At 43.6% G+C, this 20,617-nt stretch overlaps 1 protein-coding gene across 1 annotated transcript in view; it reads left to right on the forward strand.

Annotated features, from left to right (window-relative positions):
* The first annotated feature begins 913 nt into the window (after window positions 1-913).
* Window positions 914-20,617, forward strand: part of NCKAP5 (NCK associated protein 5) — a 1,115,675-nt gene continuing 1,095,971 nt past the window's right edge. The window contains 1 exon segment of the mRNA XM_033946444.1: window positions 914-1,067. The gene's annotated coding sequence lies outside the window, so the exon portion shown is untranslated.

Below are 20,617 nucleotides of genomic sequence, written 5' to 3' on the forward strand. Positions count from 1 at the left end.
TTAGAGAAAGTGGAGATTAGAGAAAGTGGAGAGGGACAGATTCTCCAAACGTTCAAAAACAACAAGAACGAGAGGGCATTCGGAAAAGTTGAAAGGGGACAGATTCAAAACCAGTGCTAGGAAGTTTTTCTTCACCCAGCGGGTGGTGGACACCTGGAATGCGCTTCTAGAGGGCATAATAGGACATAGTACGGTATTAGGGTTCAAGAAGGGATTGGACAATTTTCTGAAGGAAAAGGGGATAGAGGGGTATAGATAGAAGACTACTACACAGGTCCTGGACCTGTTGGCCGCCGCGCGAGCGGACTGCTGGGCACGATGGACGTCAGGTCTGATCCAGTAGAGTGATTGGATTTTAGCTGGCTAATCATCTGCACTGTTTTCTGGCTGGGCTCTGCACTGCCTAGAAATACGGAGCTGTAATTTTCTTGAAGTGTTTATTTCAATTTCTAGGGGAAATGGAGAACTGAACTGCTGAACTCCATTCATAAATCCCTGCAGCAAAATCCATGTCAGCGGATATTATATTACAAGTCAACCCCATCCTGGCATCTGCTGTCGGCTTAGTTTTATATATATCCTATACTAGAAATAGGTGGGGATAGATGCAGTTAAGGTAGCCTCTGCTTTCCTATGGCTTATTTTTGCAAGTGGATGAAGTTTCTCAGGCTTATGAAAACCCGGAGCTTTAAGTCCTTTCATAGCCTGAGTAGAGAAGTATTTACATGCATAACAAAGGACTTAGATTTGGCTGCAGGGGAGAAACCTCTGCTTTTTCTTTTCTTTTTTTTTGACAGTCAGTTAATAAAGACTCAACAATAAGCAGCTGCCTGTGATGTCATCCGGGACTTTGGAGCTTGTATTTACAAGTACTGAGCAACTACTTGACAGCTGAATGAGCCAAAGTTGCAGCGAACGTGCGGAAGGGACGAGCGATCAGCTGCTTCTTCACGCACCGGGTGAATAAATCAAGGTCCAGCTCGGGCGTCCTCGATGAAAGGGGAAACGTCTGGCAAACCCGGACTGCTCGAGCCCTGTGCTGCGTTTTAGCCGAGGAACTTCAACGAGTAAGAGCTTTTGCCCCGTGTTTACAGCTTGCTCTCTAATTGACGCCGTCTTTAGGCTTCTGGGCTGGGTGTTAAGTACTGCAGTTTTTTTTTTTTTACACTTGGCTCTTTCCTTCCTGTAAGATTGCAGTTCGTATTAGGAGCATGACACCGTTGCACTTGCTGCGGTGCATTTGTTATTTTGTCTACGCAAAGATGAGGCGGAATGACGGCTTAGCTAACTTTGGTTTGGCGAGCTTTATCCTGAACGCGCTAGCTTGCAATAGCTTCTTAAACGCAGCTCTGTGCATTTGTATTTATTAGGGAATGCTGAAGAGGCTAATTTAATTTAAAAATGAGTGCTAATGAATTCAGGTATTAAGAATTCGGCATGTTAAGGGCGAGAGTGTGGCTCAGTGGTTAAAGCTACTGCCTTAGCACCCTGAGGTTTATGGGTTCAAACCCAGGCTGCTCCTTGTGACCCTGGGCTAGTTACTTAATGGCCCCCATTGCCCCAGGTACATTAGATAGATTGTGATCCTGCTGGGTCAGACAGGAAAAAAATGCTTGAGTACCTGAATAAATTCATGGGAAAGCAGTACAGAAAACGGAATAAATAAATAGTGTGAAAAGCTTCAGCCTCTGATAACCAGAGCTGGTATTGTGACATCATAATGCCTCATTCCACCAATGCCTAAGAGCCAAGCTCATCAGTGATGTCACAATGGTTTGATTGTCCTTTACTTGGCTCACTTTTACTACATTTTGATTTCTAGAGTGGTGCAGTGGTTAAAACTACAGCCTCAGCACTCTGGAGTTGTGGGTTCAAACCCCCACTGCTCCTTATGACCCTGGGCAAGTCACTTGATCCCCCCATTGCCCCAGGTACATTAGATAGATTGTGATCCTGCTGGGTCAGACAGGAAAAAAATGCTTAAGTATCTGAATAAATTCATGGGAAAGCAGTATAGAAAATGGAATAAATAAATAGTGTGGAAAGCTTCAGCCTCTGATAACCAGAGCTGGTATTGTGACATCATAATGCCTCATTCCACCAATGCCTAAGAGCCAACTTCATCAGTGATGTCACAATAGCTCACCTTTACTACATTTTGATTTCTAGAGTGGTGCAGTGGTAAAAGCTACAACTTCAGCACCCTGAGTTTGTGGGTTCAAACCCCCACTGCTCCTTGTGACCCTGGGCAAGTCACTTAATCCCCCCCATTGCCCCAGGTACATTAAATAGATTGTGATCCCGCCAGGACAGATAGGGAAAAATGCTTCAGTACCTGTTTAGGTTCATGCAAACCATTCTGAGCTCCCCTGGGAGAGCAGTAAAGAAAATTGAATAGGCAAATGTTCTAATATTGCAGCTTCAGAAAATAAGCAACTTGATGAACTTTTCACATTAGGCATCCTGCAATAAAATCAAGCCTCAAAGGGGTAAAATGCGCCTGTGTAAATAATATCTGGACATTTCAAATAAGGCACCTGAATACCATTAACCGAGCACCAGGTCTACGATGATATTTTCACAAGAGTCCATGAAAGAATTCTAGCCTATGTTAGCATCAATCTGCTTAAATTTAGGGCACACCCATTTCTGGCAGGTTTATGGCTGTTGTAAATTAAGCTCACTCCGGGCAATTAAACAAGTTTCTTAATAGTGAACCAATGCAACATAATCATTTAATTTTCTACACCATTCTCCCAGGAGAACACAGAACAATTGACACAAATTTATTCAGGTACTCGGCCATTTTCCCCTGTCTGTCCTGGTGGGGCAATGGGGGACCAAGTGACTTGCCCAGGGTCACAAGGAGCAGCATAGGTTTGAACCCACAACCTCAGGGGGCTGAGGCTGTAGCTTTAACCACTGCACCACTCTAGGAATCAAAATGTAACAAAAGTGAGCAAAATATAGGGCAATGAAGCCATTGTGACTTCACTGATGAGGTTGGCTCTTATTGGTGGAATGAGGCATTATGATGTCACAATACCAGCTCTGGTTATTAGAGGCTGAATCTTTTCACACTATTTATTCAAGTTTCTCAGGGAAGCTCAGAATGGTTTACATGAATTTATTCAAGTATTTCCCCCTGTCTATCCTGGTGAGCTCACAATCTATCTAATGTACCTGGGGGCAATGGGGGACCAAGTGACTTGCCTAGGGTCACAAGGAGCAGTATGGGATTTGAACCCACAATCTCAGGGTGCTGAGGCTGTAGCTCTAACTCCTGCACCACAGTCTCGGTCATAGTATGTTAGAAGATAGTATGGGAAACATTGTCTGACAGAGATGGTCAAACAGCCAGTGTCTTCATCAGTCCACTCAACTATAAACATATTAATCTTAGTAATTGTGCTCTAAAGAACATAAAAACAGCCGTACTCAGTGATCCATCTAGCCAAGTATCCTGTTTCCAAAAGCGTCCAATCAAAATCACAAGTACCTGACAGAAACTCAGACAGTAGCAAGGTTCCATACTATTGATCCCAGGGCAAGCAGTGGCTTCCCCTAAGTCTCAATAGCAAACTGTGGACTTTTCCTCCAAAAACTTGTCCAAATTATTTTTATAAATCCAGATATGCTAACCGCTTTAACCACATCCTCTAACAAGTTCTCAATGTTCTTCCTTAGGGTCTCTCCCCCTCTTTCTCTTCTGTCTGCACCTCCCATAGTCCAGCATCTGCCTCCTGTCTTTCCCCTTTGGTCCAGGCCTCTCTCTCTGTCTTTCTTCTGCTTACAATCCCCCCCCCCCCATCATTTGTTCTCCTTTCTTCCAGGTCTTTCTCTGCTTTGCTCTCTCCCCTTCCTTCCTCCCTCCCTGGTCCAGAATCTTACCACCTCTCTGCAGTCTCTTTCTCTCTCTTCCCTTTATACACCCCCCATGTCCAACATCTACTCCCTCTCTTCTGCCTCCCCTTTGTTTCAGGTTTCTCCCTCTTTCTGTCTTCAATTCTGTTAACATTTTGAGTCCTCCCACCTTGATCCTGGTCTTTCTGTCTCTCTCATTCTCTTTGTCTTCCCCCTCCCCAGGGCCTGACATCTCTCTCCTCTGTTCAGGATATTTCCCTTCTCTAACCCCTCTACTCCAGAATCTGCCCTGTCTTCCATTCAAGTCTGCTTTCCTGCCCCTCCTCAAAGACCTTTTCTGTACCCACCCCCAGTGTCCAGATCCAGCGTCTCTGGCAATCTCCATCCTGCCAGGGCCCTCGTGATGGGCGGGGTATTACCGCCACTGCTTCCTACTCCTCTGACATCAGGGGCGGGACTGTGGCAGTGGGAACACGCTGTGGAGACTGATGGCAGCCTGCTAGGTTCGCTCTGCAGGCTGCCGTAATTAGCTTTAAAGGGGGGAATCAGGAGGACGCTGAGGGGGAAGCCAAGGAAGATAGGCTCAATCCTAGTCCACAGTCCGTGAGGCTCAGCCACGGGAGGGAGGGAAAGGGGCTGGGGCATTTTTTGGGAGGCCACAGCCTCTGTGGTCCCCCCCCCACCATTACAACGCCTATGCCATTGTCTTATGGTTCATGACGACTTCTGCCACTTTGGTGGACTATGTAGATTGCATATTTCATCCTTGTTAACTTTTCTAAATTTCTTTTTCAAAGTTTAGTTTTTGAATGTATGTATAATTGCAAAAAAAAAAAAAAAAGATGTTGCGCTAATATTTAGTGCTACGTAACTGGGTAGGAGGGACTCCCAACAAGGGTAAGTAGAGCTCAGTAGGTCATACCTCAATTTTCAGCAGCACATAACCGGATAATGCCTATGAAACTATAGGCAAATTTCCATGGTACTATCCAGTTAGTGTGGCTGCGGTCTGGGTGGAGCCAAGAGTTGCTCGGGCTCTGCCAATATTCAGCTGTGGTGCACAAATAACCTTCTGGCAAAAATGGCTGCTGGGTAGCTCTCCAGGTGCCATCATTGAATGCAGCTGATATCTCCCTCTGGCCATCTTGTACCAAATATTCAGTACCAGTGCCCTGTTCGATGCTGGCACTGAATACTGACTGTTTCTAATTGAACACTGACCACTGCCAGTTGAATTTTACTCTTGCTAGGTTTAAACGTTTACCATTATAATTTTCAGTGAAACATAACTCTTATCCTCTGTCTTTAAAAAGAAATAATCTACAGCTTTCTTATTAGGATGGGATATGACATATGAGTGTAGTGATATATCTTGCATACTGTCAAGGTCTGGGTGATTACGGTCGTCAGCTTGGAGCAGGAGTGGGCAACCTCGGCCCTCGGACCAGCGACCCAGTTGGGTTTTCAGGATTCTCCCAATGAATATGCATGAGATCTATTTGGATGCAATTGAGGCAGTAAATGCAAACAAATCTCATGTCTGGGTTATAGCCATCAAGGATGCCCACCCCTGGCTTACACTAGCTTATGTTTTCTGGGTGATGCATCAAAACTGTGGAAGACAACGGTGCACCGACAATTCCGCGCTGACACTTGCGCACAGGCCGTTGTCCTTATGACGGTGTATCTTCTGGGTGATGCGTCAAAACTGTGGAGGACAACAGCATGCCGACAATCCTGCGCCAACATTTGCGTGAAGGACAAATGTGTGCCACGCAGGACAAATGTGCACCGCTGCTTCCGCTGCTTTGAGGCCTTCCCCTGTAAGGGGGGGGAGGAACCTCCCATTACACTTAGAAGTCCTTGTGCTCCCATGAAGAAAGAAGAATGGAAGTTTTCAGTGTACTAGGTGGGGGTTCCCCTCCACCCCAACGGGAGCGCGAGGAGTTCTAACTGTAGTCGGGGGGGGGGGGTTTCCCCCCACACCCGCCTCAGAGTGTAAAACAGAAGGCCTCAAAGCGGCGGCGCGCATTTCTCCTGCTCTTAAATGTCAGCGTGGGATTGTTGGGGTGTTGTTGTCCTCCACGCTTATGATGGTGTATCTTCTGGGTGACGTGTCAAAACCGTGGAGGACAACGGAGTGCTGACAATCCTGTGCCTACAGGACAAATGCGCACTGCCACTTCCGCCGCTTTGAGGCCTTCCCTTTTGCACTGTAAGGGGTGTGTGTGGGGGGTAAACCCCCCATTACACTTAGAAGTCCTCATGCTCCCACTGGGTGTGTGTATGTTGGGGGGGGGAACCCCCCCAGTACACTGAAAACACCCAAAGAAAGAATGGGAGTTTTCAGTATAATTGGAGGGGGGAACCCCCCAATGGTAGCGCGAGGAGTTCTAACTGTAGTTGGGGGTTCCCCTCCCCACACCCCCTCAGAGTGTAAAACGGAAGGCCTCAAAGCGGTGGCGTGCATTTCTCCTGCGCTTAAATGTCAGCGTGGGATTGTCTGTGCGCTGTTGTCCCCTGCGCTTTTGACGGTATACTGTTTTCTGCTTTGATTTTATTTTTGATACTACATAGCACATGAAACTTCACGCTCTCTATATTCCGAAAGCGCGAAAGGCATCCTAAGGGTGACTTGAGGCTATGTAGTATTTGATAATCCTTCAGAGTTGCAGAAGACTGGGAAAGCAGCCAGCAAAGTGTCCGTTCATTAGACTCGCATTTTGAAATGGAACAGAGTTTGTGTAGATTTCAAACAGCTAAACTAAAGCAGTGATGGAATGAAAGTCCGTTTTGAAAAATGCATGCAAATGGGGGTGAGATTAGTGATAGCTTCTAAAAATAACTGTGCGACTTTTTGAGAGTAGGATAGATGGCTTATCAGTTATCTAGTGATGTGTGTTTTATGGGTTTTGGAAGATAAGTTTAATCAAGTATATCCCAGTGGATGCAACTTAGCAAGGCATAACGGCTCCTTGCCTGAACTTTAGGTATCTCCAAAGTTCTGGCAGCAGAAAATATCTTCTGAATGATGTAACCCTTGAATAAAACTGCCTTCCTGTTAAAATAAGATAAGTGTTGGGGGTGATTATTATGCACTCAATTGGGTTCTTATAAAAATTGCACGAGTAAACACATATACAATATAGGCACAGAGACACAAAAGAGAGTAATTTTATAATAATGATATATATTGGCATATATATTCACAAAACCAAGTTTACGTTATGCTTGTTTTATGAATGACCACAAGGCAACAGCAGTTAAGACAAGGAGACATGAAAAGTCAGGATAGCAGAAACAAGTATAAAAGGGAATTTATTGTAGATGATTCAACACGATTCATGTTTTGGCCCTAAGGCCTGCCTCTGGAGTCTCATCGCTTTGAGTGTAAGTTCAATCAGGACTGGCCAAAGATTTCACTCCTGGAAATGGGTGTCTTAGGAGCTCTGGAGAAGAAGAAAGGAAGCTATGTCCAAGACGAACTCAATCCCAGGTCTTGCCACGGTTCTAGGAATGAAACGGAGGCATTTGTATATCTACTTAAAATAGGCCCCAGCAGCTCTTCATAAAGTACATTAATTACATTACATTACATTACTGATTTCTATTCCGCCTCAACCTTGCAGTTCTGGCGGATTACAAAAGAGACAACTGGACATTTCCAGGATAATTACAGAGAGAATTCTGGTCATTTCCAGGAGAAGTTACAAGAATAATGGAGCTCAGACCTTAGACTTAGTGGGGATGGGCGGACCCGCTATGCCTAAGGCCTGATTGGTCCAGGCTTCTAGAGCCTGGGCCAATCAGGCCTTAGGCTTCAGCGGGATGGGCCGGGAAGGGGCGGGCCTGCTTCATTTCGACGAGGCGTGCCTGCCGGCTCAAGACGTGCAAGACCCTTCTAAGAACAGGTTTGGTGGAGTGGGGGTTAGCACCGGGGGGGTGCGTCTTCGAGCAGGAGGGATTGGGCACCCTCCTGCCAGCTATCGATATTGTCGGGGGGGGATCGGTAATGTCGGGGGGGCGGTCGGTAGTGTCGGGGGGGGGGGTGCGTCTTCAGGCAGAGGGTTTGGGCACCCTCCTGGTCAGGGGGCCGCGGCCCGCTATACTTATAGCGGCAGAGAGATCCCTTGCGATAAGTGTAGCGGGCCGTGTCTAATCTAACCCGTTTCTCTAACCCGCGTCTGTAACATGGACGCCGGTTACAGAATCGGGGTTTAGTTTAGGCCGATTCTGAATAGGACGCCTCTCCCGGGCGTCCTATTCAGAATCAGGGCCTAGGTGTCTTGCGGGCCTCGCCTTCAATATAGGCGGCCTGCCTGGGGAGCATTTTTTTTTTTTAAAACGTGCATCCCGATTGGCTGATTAGACAGCTGTAGGACGCCTACAACTGCCTAAAATCGGGACGCACTTTTAGAGAATCAGGCCCTTAGTGCACCTTTGTAAAAGAGGGCCTAAGACTTATCGGTTCCTTTTTTCAAGAGCACCACTTTGCCGTACTAACAGAAATGTTTTTACTGTCCCAGCTGGAATGCAACAACTACCTCTATGTGGGTCTAAACTCTACTCTTCTGAACAAACTACAGATGATACAAAACATGGCGATCAGATTAACAGATTAATATTCAAACTAAAAAAAAATTTGACTCCATCTCACCATACTATAAGAACTTATATTGGCTACCCATCAAAACGTGTATCACCTTCAAACTATCATGTATAATGTTCCCAATCCTATATGTAAAAACTGCAGAGCCACTCAAACCTATTCGTCAATTCCTGGTCATCAACCAGCAATCTGGAATCGCTTCAACTACTCCTTCCATCTCCCAAAGGGGTAAAATACAAACACACAAATTCAACTTGCTCTTCATGGGTTCAGGAAAGGAAAATCATGTTTGACGAACCTACTTCAATTTTTTGAGACAGTGAATTGATAGTGGAGAACCGGTGAATATTGTATACTTGGACTTTCAGAAAGTGTTCAACAAGGTTCCATATGTAAGATTTCTCAGGAAATTACAAGGCCATGGAATAGAGGGAGATATACTAAGATGGATAGGCAAATGGCTAGAGAACAGAAAACAGAGAAATTCTCAGAATGGGAAAAAGTGACTAGCGGTGTACCCCAGGGCTCGGTACTTGGACCCATCTTATTTAATATTTTCATAAATGACCTGGAAGAAGGAACATCCAGTGAAATCATCAAGTTTGCCGGGCAATCAGATCACAGAAGGACAGCGAGGAACTCCAGAGCGACTTGAATCAATTGGAGAAGTGGGCAGATAAATGGCAGATGAATTTTAATGTGGAAATATGCAAAGTGATGCATTTAGGCAGAAAAAATAAAGATCACAAGTATAGTATGTCAGGTGTAACTCTGGGAAAGACCGAACAGGAAAAGGACCTGGGTGTACTGAAAGATAGGACCCTGAAACCGTCGGCGCAATGTGCGGCGGCGGCAAAGAAAGCAAATAGAATGCTAGGCATGATAAAGAAGGGAATTACGAGTAGATCAGAGAAAGTTTTATAATACCGCTCTACAGAGCCATGGTCAGACCGCACCTAGAATACTGCATCCAGCATTGGTCTCCATATCTAAAGAAGGATATAAAACTGCTAGAGAGGGTGCAGAGACGAGCAACGAAGCTAGTGAAAGGTATGGAGAACCTGGACTACGAGGAACGACTTAGGAGACTGGGGTTGTTCTCCCTTGAGAAGAGGAGACTGCGAGGGGATCTGATCGAGACTTTCAAAATACTGAAAGGATTCGACAAAATGGAGCAGGGAAAGCAGTTATTTACAATGTCCAATGTGACACGGACAAGAGGACATAGACTGAAGCTGAGGGGGGACAGGTCCAGGACGAATATCAGGAAGTTCTGTTTCACGCAGAGGAAGTAATTGCAGAATCCACTGTTCTAGGATTTAAGGGTAAACTAGATGCACATCTCCTTAAGAGTGGCATAGAGTGATACGGGTAAGGGTAAATTAGATGCACATCTTAAGAGTGGCATAGAGTGATATGGGGACTAAAACTATGCCAGGGTACACCTGGCGGGGTCTCCGCGTGTGCGGATCACCGGACTTGATGGACCCAGGGTCTGATCCGGAGATGGCAATTTTTATGTTCACTTATCATGGCACCAAGACCTGGAACAACCTCCCGACTGACATCAGAATTGAAACATTCTACAACAGATTCCCCCCCCCCAAATTAAAAACTCTCTTCTTTGAAAGCATACACACTATAGACAACAACTAACTCAAAATACCTAGGCCCTCTTTTACTAAGATGCGCTAACCGATTAGTCTATGGATGCGTTAGCGATTAGCACTCGCTAATCTGTTAGCGCACCTTAGTAAAAGAGGGGGCTAGTGTCGCCAAATTCCATATTCAGTTCAAGCGTTTTATCAGTAATATAACCTCAATCCTTCCTTCCTCATTATTCGATTCGTATTCTGTCCTCCTTGAACTGCTTTAATGCAGCATATACATTCTGTAATTGCTTATATTGTAAGTTGCTTTGAACATATAGGCATAGTGTAACTGAGAAATACTGGATTAGATTAGAATTCCTTATGGGATGATAAAGCAAGGATGCTGAAAAATCAAGGAACAGAGCATTTAGGTCCGTTTTTAATAAAATGTATACAGAGGTACTGAGTCAAGATTGTTTTATTTGGTATTCTAGTGTTTATATTATTTGAATGGTTTACTTTTACTTTGGGATGGGGATGAGGTGATGTCTGGAGATTATTTGGCTTATTGGGTTCTGTTGAGCCATCGGTTACACGGTATTGTTCCTCTTTACGACAGATGTTAAAGAATTGGTCTTTAAAGGATACTTTGCAACAGCTTCTAATTATAATCGACACAAAAAGATTAACAGATGTTAGAACTGCCCTTGCTAATTGATTAAATAGATTCTGCATGGGTTGCTGGCTTTGTTTCCTTTAGCATACAAAATCTAAATGCAAAATTGACATGCGTCTGCAATTTGCTGAAGGGTGTTGTATAGCAAATTAAACTGTTTTGTTGCGTATTGTTAAATATTAACAGGTTTCAGTGTGCAGATAGAGCATGAAAACTAGCCACATGATGGTGTTTGGAAAACCTAAGGCTTGACTGCATGAATTTTGCTTTGCACCTGCGCTGAGTATTCTAATCCATAATGGGGTGAATAGGTTCATAAATATGAGGTCAGTTAACGCTGTTAACCCAAGGACTAGTCACATGTTGAGTGACATAGAAGTTGAGTTTCCAGAGAGATTGCTTGCCCTACAGCCTATGGAAATACAAGCATGTGGTATTCCAAAAAGTGAAATTCAGGAGGTGTCACACCAGCTTTGATTAATGCTGACCTTGGTATTGCTGGTTTTGAGGGCTTAATATACATTAAATCTTGTACTTCTCACTTAAGGCTTCATATTTGGAGTTTTATATTTGAATTTAGTGATATCTCCAAAGTTGTTCTTCACTTATACAGCTCTAGAGTTTTGACCCCTGACACAGGCATGGGTATTGCCGAAACACGGCTGTGTGCAGCTAGGCCAGGGGTGGGCAACGAGGGCCGCAAGCCAGTCGGGTTTTCAAGATTTCCCCAATGAATATGCATGAGATCTAATTGCATGTACTGCCTCCATTGTATGCAAATAGATCTCGTGCATATTCATTGGAGAAATTCTGAATACCCGACTGGATTGCAGCGCTCGTTGCCCACCCCTGAACTAGATGCTGGTGAAATAAAGTGATTTTGGTTCGGTTACAGCTTTCGTCGTGTACTCTGTCATCAGCTCCCTTTGGGCCTCCTTTATGAAGTCACGTGAGCAAATGCTGCACGGCAAATACTCCGATGTCCATTCAATTCTTATAAGCATTGGAGCATTTACCGCATTAACCCCCACTATCGGTCTTTGTAAAAGAGGAGTTTTATGGTTTTTTTTATATCTTCAGCAGTAGGACCTCTTCCTCCTTTATATTTTTATCTTTCTATCACATTCTAATGCAGTTGAGAAGAAGCTAACATACAATTCAAATCTTTAGGGCGAGGGAGTTCAGATGTAGCTCATACTTTTTCAGTTGTGGTCCAATGTGCGCTATATCTCTGCCTCCAGAGGGTTTACATGCAAAGTTTGTACTTCAGGTAACAGAGGGTTAAGTGAGTTGTCTACAATCATAAGGATACACAATGGGATTTGAACCCTTGCTTTTGTGGCTCTTAGCTTACTGATCTAATCATGAGGCTCATCCTCAAAGTTATCGTCTGAAAGACCAGAGAATTTCCTTTTCCATGGATTTCCTGGCGGTAGGATTTTGACATAAGAGCCTCATAAAAGTCCTATAAAAAGGGGGATGGGGTTGCAGCTTTATTATTACTGGATTCTTGTTTAGGGTAAACTGAAGCACATGCAAATGAAATGCTTTATTCAAGATCACAATGAATTATTGATAGAAGAGGCAAAAAGGATGAAATTAGGGATAGAAAAATGCAGAGAAAATTGTCAATGGCAGACTGCCCTTGTTGGAGACCTGTACAGACTAGAAAGGAACTTTTAAGGTACATCAACATGGAATGAGCAATGCCATGGTCAGAGCACAGATATTTAGGAGGAAATTCTATGAGAGGTGCCCAACTTAATTAGTAAATTGGCTTCAATTATGGACTTTAAGAACATAAGAATTGCCGCTGCTGGGTAAGATCAATGGTCCATCGTGCCCAGCAGTCCACTCACGCGGCAGCCCTCTGGTCAAAGACCAGCGCCATGAGACTAGCCCTACCTGCGTACATTCTGGTTCAGCAGGAACTTGTCAAGCTTGGTCTTGAATCCCTGGAGGGTGTTTTCCCCTATAACAGACTCCGGAAGAGCGTTCCAGTTTTCTACCACTCTCTGGGTGAAGAAGAACTTCTTTACATTCGTACGGAATCTATCCCCTGTCAATTGTAGAGAGTGCCCTCTCGTTCTCCCTACCTTGGAGAGAGTAAACAACCTGTCCTTTTCCATCAAGTCTATTCTCTTCAGTACCTTGAATGTTTCAATCATGTCCCCTCTCAATCTCCTCTGTTTGAGGGAGAAGAGGCTGAGTTTCTCTAATCTTTCGCTGTACGGCAACTCCTCCAGCCCCGTAACCATCTTAGTTACTCTTCTCTGGACCCTTTCGAGTAGTACCATGTCCTTCTTCATGTACGGCGATCAGTGCTGGACGCAGTACTCCAGGTAAGGGCGCACCATGACCCGGTACAGCGGCATGATAACCTTCTCCGATCTGTTCGTGATTCCCTTTATAATTCCTAGCATTCTGTTCGCCCTATTCGCCTCTGCCGCACATTACGCGGATGGCTTCATCGACTTGTCGATCATAACTCCCAAGTCTCTTTCCTGGGAGGTCTCTCCAAGTACCGCCCCAGACATCCTGTATTCATGCATGAGATTTTTGTTACCGACATGCATCACTTTACACTTATCCACGTTAAACCTCATCTGCCATGTCGATGCCCATTCCTCAAGCCTGATTATGTCACGTTGCAGATCTTCGCAATCCCCCTTCGTCTTAAGTACTCTGAACAATTTCGTATCGTCTGCAAATTTAATAACTTCACTCATCGTACCTATGTCCAGATCATTTATAAAGATGTTGAAGAGCACGGGTCCAAGCACCGAGCCCTGCGGCACCCCATAATTGAAAAAATTGCGGCACCCCATAATTGAAAATCTATCTATCTATCTATGTAATTGGGAGATAGGCGCCTTCTTAGGCCTGATTCTAGAAAAAGCTGGGTGCCTATCAAATGACGCCTATTGGCACTTAATACCAAAGAAGGCATGTTTAGGGGTGGAGAAAGACTTAGGTACCACTAAGCACAGAGGTGTAGCAAGGGTGAGAGGCACCTGGGAGCAGTGGTGCCCCTCCCCTGCCCTGCCCTCCTCTCCACCTCCCCGCTCCTTCCCTAATTCCCCCCTGCCGCGTGTGCCCCCCATTCCCTTCCCATATACCTCTAGTTGTTCACTGCTGCGAGCAACAAGAATTTCAACGTGCTCCTCGCAACCCTATCGGCTCTCCCTCTGATGTCACTTCCTATGTTCGGCACCAGGAAGTGATGTCGGCGGGGGAGATGATGCGGTCACGAGGAGCATGCTGAACTTGCTCACAGTAGTGAACACCTAGAGGTACGGGAAAGGGAAGGAGAGTATGCACCTGGTGAGGGGAGGAGTGGGAAGAGGTGGGGGGGACAGAGAGGAGGAAAGGAGGAAGGGTGCCGGTGTCCCCACCAACCCCACCCCCCGCCCCTCCTTACTACACCACCGACTAGGCACGATTCTCTAAAGGACATAGGCGCCAATAATGTAGGCCTTTAAAACCCTAACCTACATTACAGGACCCAAATTACAGGTGAACTAACTGAATTAGAAACTGGTTGATGGACAGACATCAGAGGGTGATGGTTAATGGAATTTGCTCGAGGAAGGAAAGGGGAGTAGGGGAATGAATCAAGGATTGGTTAAATATGTTTGTGAGTGATATTGATGAAGGGTTAGAAGAAAAGTTTGCCTCTTTGCAGATGATACCAATTTTGGTAACAGAGTGGACACCCTGGAGGAAATAGAAAACACGAAGAAAGATCTGCAAAAGTTGGAAGAATGGTCTAATGTTTTGGCAACTAAAATTCAGTGCAAAGAAGTACAGAGTGATGCATTTTGGGAGTATGTGCTGGGAGATGAGAGGCTAATATGCTTGGCTGGGGATAGGGAACTTGGAGTGATAGTGTACGAGGAAATGAAGGTGATGAAGCTGTGTGACAAGGCGGTGGCTATAGCCAGAAGGATGTTAGGATGTATAAAGAGAGGCATAACCAGCAGAAGAAAGGAAGTGTTGATGCCCCTGTTCAGCTCATTGGTGAGGCCCCACTTGGAGTATTGTGCTCTGTTTTGGATGCCATATCTGGCCAAGGATATAAGAAGACTTGAAGTGGTACGGAGGAAAATGCCAAAACTGGTAAGGGTCCTGTGCCAAAAGAAGTATAAGAAGAGGCTAAAAGACCTCAACATATATACTCTGGACTAGAGGAGGGACAGGGGTGATATATTACAGATATTTAAATATTTGAAAGGTGGGATCAAATCTTTTCCAGGGAAGTGAAATTGGTAAAACTAGAGGCCATAAATTGAGGTTGATGGGTGGTAGATTTAAGATTAATGGTAAGAAATTATTTTTTATGGAGAGGGTGGTGGATGCCTGGAATGCCCTCCTGAGGGAGGTGGTGGAGAGGGAAAACAATGACGGAATTCAAAAAAATGTGGGATGAACACAAAGGATCTCTAATTAGAATATAAATGGGCAAACTTTCACCGTCTGAATGCCGCAAAGGAGTTGATTTGGATAGGTTGGCGAGAGCTTCAACGGCAACTCCTTGGAACCTAAGAACAGTACTGGATGGACTTAGGTCAATGGCCAAGAAATAACAAAGAAAAAAGGCATTTTAATTTAATCATGATATTGTAATGCATGTAATTGCAGGGCAATATTGAATGAACCGTTCAGGTCTTTATCTGCTGTCATTTACTAGTTTTAAAGGTCTTGGTGGGTGAGGTTTCCCTCTCTTCTTCAAAGGAAAATCCAAGCAAATGCCACAGTAAAGTTTTCTCTAAGAGTTCAGTCCTCTGTCATTGGATCTATAGTGACAAGTTTCTCAGCATAGAGTAATCACTCCATATTAACTTCATTTTAATTTCAGCCCTCTTGTGGCTGAGACCTGTAACTGCAGCCTTACTTAGCAGTAAGAAAAACCCTCCTCTCAAAGATAACCCCCTCCCCTCTTTTTTTACAAAACCGTAAAAGTTATTTTCAGTGCAGGATGGTGCGCTGAATGCTCTGCACTGCTCCTGACACTCATAGCGTTCCTATGAGCGTCGGGAGCAACACAAAAGATTCAGTGCGCCGACCTGCACTAAAATCTGCTTCCACGGTTTCATAAAAGGGGTGGAAAGATAGAGAGATTTCCCTATATTCTAGTTCCTATGAATTCCAGCCCTCTCTTAGCCAAACCCTGCAACTGTGGTCTTGTACAGCACAAAGGACCTCCTCCCAACCCCTGAAGAGAGAAGCAGAGAGGTCTCTTCTGTCCTAACTCTTGGTTTTCTTTTCAACCCGATCCCCTTGCTCTAATAATAATAATCCTGGCCATTTTTTTTTCTATTCATCAAAACCCAAACATCTACCCTAGGGGCCACTTCAATTGCTCTGCCTATGTATCAGGCTGAGGTGTTTGTCTTATCACTCGTAATGCCTCCATTTCCCACCTACAATATGTATCTTTCTTTAAAGACACTCTGATTTTTTTTTCCCTTTAGCTGCTATAAACATTTCACTCCTATGGGCTCCTTTTACTAAGCTGCGATGGTGGTTTTAGTGCGTGCTTAGTGCGCGCTAAACTGACGCGCATGCTAGATGCTGTTATAGGGGAAAACACCCTCCAGGGATTCAAGACAAAGTTAGACAAGTTCCTGCTGAACTGGAACGTACGCAGGTGAGGCTGGACTCATTTAGAGCACTGGTCTTTGACTTGGGGGCCGCCGCGTGAGCGGACTGCTGGGCACGATGGACCGGTCCAACCTCAGCAGCGGCAATTCTTATGTTCTTATGCTAATGGCAGCATTGAGCTGGCATTAGTTCTAGCCACGTAGCACGGATTTAGCGCGCGGGGCAATTCTGCGCGCACTAAGAACGCTATTGCAATTGATAAATAAATAATAAAAAAGAAAACAAGTGTATACTTGATTGTTTAATTTGAAAATTGATAAATAAATTTAAAAAAAAAAAAAAAAAGAGCGCTATTGTAGCTTAGTAAAAGGAGTCCTATATCTGCTTCCTTCCAGTTGCTTGTAGCCCCCTGCCATTCTACTCTTGTTAGTCTTTTGGATAGAAAGGAGCATATCCATGCCATGACTTTTCCTTTGAGGCCTTCACAGAACACTTTAGCAAATAAACAATTAAGGGGAATAGTAGGCTATTACCCACTTGGAACATGAAAGGGTGAACTCACAAATGATACAAAGAAAGATTGAATATATGACTATTGTATGTACATATATGTACATATAATAGTACTATATGTACATAGATGGAATATATAGCTAAGATATACATATATTTAACCCCCGTATTGTAACAACATTACTGAAGCTCGTGTATTATAACACCTTTACCAATGCTAATGTAACATCTTTGCTGAAGCTCATGCAAACCGCTCTGAATTGACTTCCCAGTCATTAGTAGCGGTATAGAAACTCCAAATAAAGATAAACATTTGCATAAACAAATGGTTATAGTTAGGGCCAGATTCTATAAAGAATGCCTATTATTAGGCACCACTGGGAGCCTTAATTGTGGATGCCTAGCTATGCCTAACTAAAATCTGCACGCAACCCAAATTGTTTAAATGAGCTTAAATTGCATGGTGATTGATTACACCACTGAAGTTAATTGATAAATTAAAAAAAAAAAAAATAACAGTTCCACATGGAACTCAGAGCAGCATCTAGCGATGCCTAAGTCAAGGTACCCTATGACGCCTAATGACATCTACCTGAAAAGTATGCATGGTTAGAAGTAGAATAAGCTTGGCTGACTTAGGCATCATAGTCATCCGAGTTGGGTGCCAATACATTAGGCCAAGTAAACCTAGGTACCACTATGTGAGATTCTATAAAGGACACCTAGCGGTCAATTGACAATCATGCAGAGTGGCACCTACAATGCAGGCACATTCTTTATAGAATCTGGCCTTTAGTGACCCCTCTTTCCCACAGTAAGTTCAATAATTTGCATATGTCTGCACCCTACTTCTTATCAACACAATGAATGATTAGAATGCAATGTATCATTTTCTGAATGATCCTAGCCAGACTGTTTTGGTTTTTTTTCAACACACAAATCATGTCTTTAGAGGAGTTTCACCTGTAACTCGCATTGAGCTTGTATTTTGAAATGATTCGATCTATCTCTACATTTTTGGATCATAAATCTCTAACATTCTTATACATTCACTTGTTATCTCTCATCTCGATTATTGTAATTCACTTCATCAAGGAATAACCCAGAAAGAAATCAGAACACTTCAAATTATACCAAACGCCGCCATAAAAATGATCTATAAGGCAAAAAAAAACCCAAACAAAGCCCCGACCATTTTAACCCCCCCCCTTCTAAAGGAAGCTCATTGACTCCCTGTTTCTCATCGGATCACATTCAAAATATTATTGCTCACTTTTAAGGTGAAGTCAGATTATTCCCCGGCATTCATAGATAGACTTTTACTTCCATATACTATTTCAAGGGTAATTCGATCAACCCAGCAAAATTTATTTTCTATTCCATCCATTCGCTAGTTAGTTTATGACACCACCCACAAAACTATTTTTTCTATTATAGCGCCTATATTGTGAAATAACCTTCCTAGTAATCTCAGACAGGAAAACTTCACTTCCTAATTTGAATCAATACAACTTTTCTCTTTAAGGAAGCATTTGATACGTAAATGGAGATAATCCTTCAACAATAATATTTTTTAGAGCTTCCAGAATGGGTTTTAAATCTGTCAATCCTTTCCCTTTATTGTTTGCTCTGCTCCCATTTTTAATTTTTTTTTTTTAAATTTTATATAACGATAATTGTAGCAATGTTTTCCCTATATTCCTTTTGTATCTAGTATTGTCTCTGGTTTTTTTTTATTGTTCAATTTTTTTGTAAAGCGCTTAGATTGTGAAATAGGCAGTATATCAAATTAAAATAAACTTTAAACTTGAACATTGAAATTTAAAATGAAAATCCACTGTTTACAGTTTTTCAGCTGAAAATTGTGGCTAATTACTCGGTGGAAAATTGCTTTCCTCATATCTGTATACTGTAAATATATGTCTAAGACCAAGCTTTCACTAGACAAGTCTTTCCCAACCTTATCCTTATGCTATCTTTAGATAGCTAAATTTTCAGGATTATTAGATTAAAACAGATTTTACTACAATGGGTCTCCAAGCGTGAAAACTGATAGGATGCTTTTATAACATAGTCATCAGCCTGTGGAAAATTATTTCATCATTTTCATCTATTTTTTCCAACATAGAATATATTAATTAAAATGGTAGACCTATACGATTACAGATGGGAAAGCTGGACACTACAGAAACAAAACAGAAAGAAGATTGACTCACTTGAACTTTGGTGCTGGAGAAGGATTTTATGCGTGCCGCGAACTGCTAGAAGAACTAACAAATCAATTCCGGAAGAGATCAAACCGGCTGTGTCACTCGAAGACCAAATAATGAAGTCATGACTGTCTTATTTTGGTCACACTGTCGGAAGAAGGACATCATGTTCGGGAAGATCGAAAGAACCAGGTGAAGAGGGCGACCTGCAATCAGATGGCTGGACACGTTGAAAACGACCTTGGGGATGACGTTGGAGGACCTTAATAGACTAGCACAAAAATGATTTCTTTTTAGATTTGTAATTCATCAAGTCACAATGGCTTGAGCATGAGTGATGGCACCTAACTAACTGTACATTTTCTTAAAAAAACAAAAATAACTAACATCCAGCTATGAACAAAAAAGCACAGTTTATGTAAGGTCTTCCTTCTCATTCTGAGATGACTGTTTCCTCCCTTGGATTACCATTGAGGTTAAGGCATAACAAGCCTTCATTCACAGCTCCTTGTGGGTTTTCTCACAATATCAGCCCTTCCATAAACAGTTGTTGAAGGAAATCAGACAACATGAATCTTCTGGAGGCATGAAGAGCTGAACGTGACCTTGTCAGTACATGTTTCTGGTACAAAAATTTTTCAACATCCAAATAACTTCATCATTGGGGCTGCCTATACGTGGGCCAAGTGCCTCCAGCCATAATTATAAAATGTACTTTATATAACATGTTCTGTTCAGTTTTGAAACATTTAGATTTAACTGAACCTACTGTAAATCAAAAGTGTAGAAAAATAGATGATATCATTAAAATTCAAAGAGACCACAAAGATAAAAAGGAGATCTTGATCATATGAATTTCTGTTTTTCAACAGTATTTTGTTCCATTCTGTCTCTGGCAAAATATGACTTTGGATTTCTACCAAACAAAAACCGAGGACAAAAAAATCCTTGCCAATCAACAACTCTTCCCAACTGTCCTCCCTTCAAGAGTACCTTTCTCCATCCCTCCACACCACTCCCACGTCCATCTTCCCTCCTTTCCTCTTCTCTCCCTCCAGACCATTGCCCACCATTTCTCAAAATCTTCTCTGTTTCTGGGCCCAATGGTTCTTCCCCTCCCTCCACCTCCAGTGTGGCACTTCTTTAAACCCCTCCCCCATTCTACTTTTTTTTAAAAAGCCAGCTGGTTCAGAGGGCTTCCTTGGGCTGGCATGACTTCTTTCAGCACCGGTCCAATGTTGCCTTCACCTTCCAGGTATTGCTGACATACCAGCTTTGGCAGTGATTCTGAAGTGCTGCCTGCAGCCCCCTCTGTGCCTTCCTTCTCCCGTGATTTGCTCAAGAGGAAACAGGAAGTTACATAATTGGGGGCGGAGTGCAACTGAAAGGAAGCACAGAGGGGGCTGCAGGCAGCACTTCAGAAACGCTGCCAAGATCAGTTTGTCAGTGAGATGGGGACGGTGAGGGCGACGTCGGACCGGGGCCAAAAGAAGGAGGGGAGGCATGCTTGCCCACAGGGCCCTGCCCCCCAGATCTGTTGGGCCCAGGA

Source organism: Geotrypetes seraphini, chromosome 5, assembly GCF_902459505.1.
Source record: "Geotrypetes seraphini chromosome 5, aGeoSer1.1, whole genome shotgun sequence".
Classification (NCBI taxonomy): domain Eukaryota; kingdom Metazoa; phylum Chordata; class Amphibia; order Gymnophiona; family Dermophiidae; genus Geotrypetes; species Geotrypetes seraphini.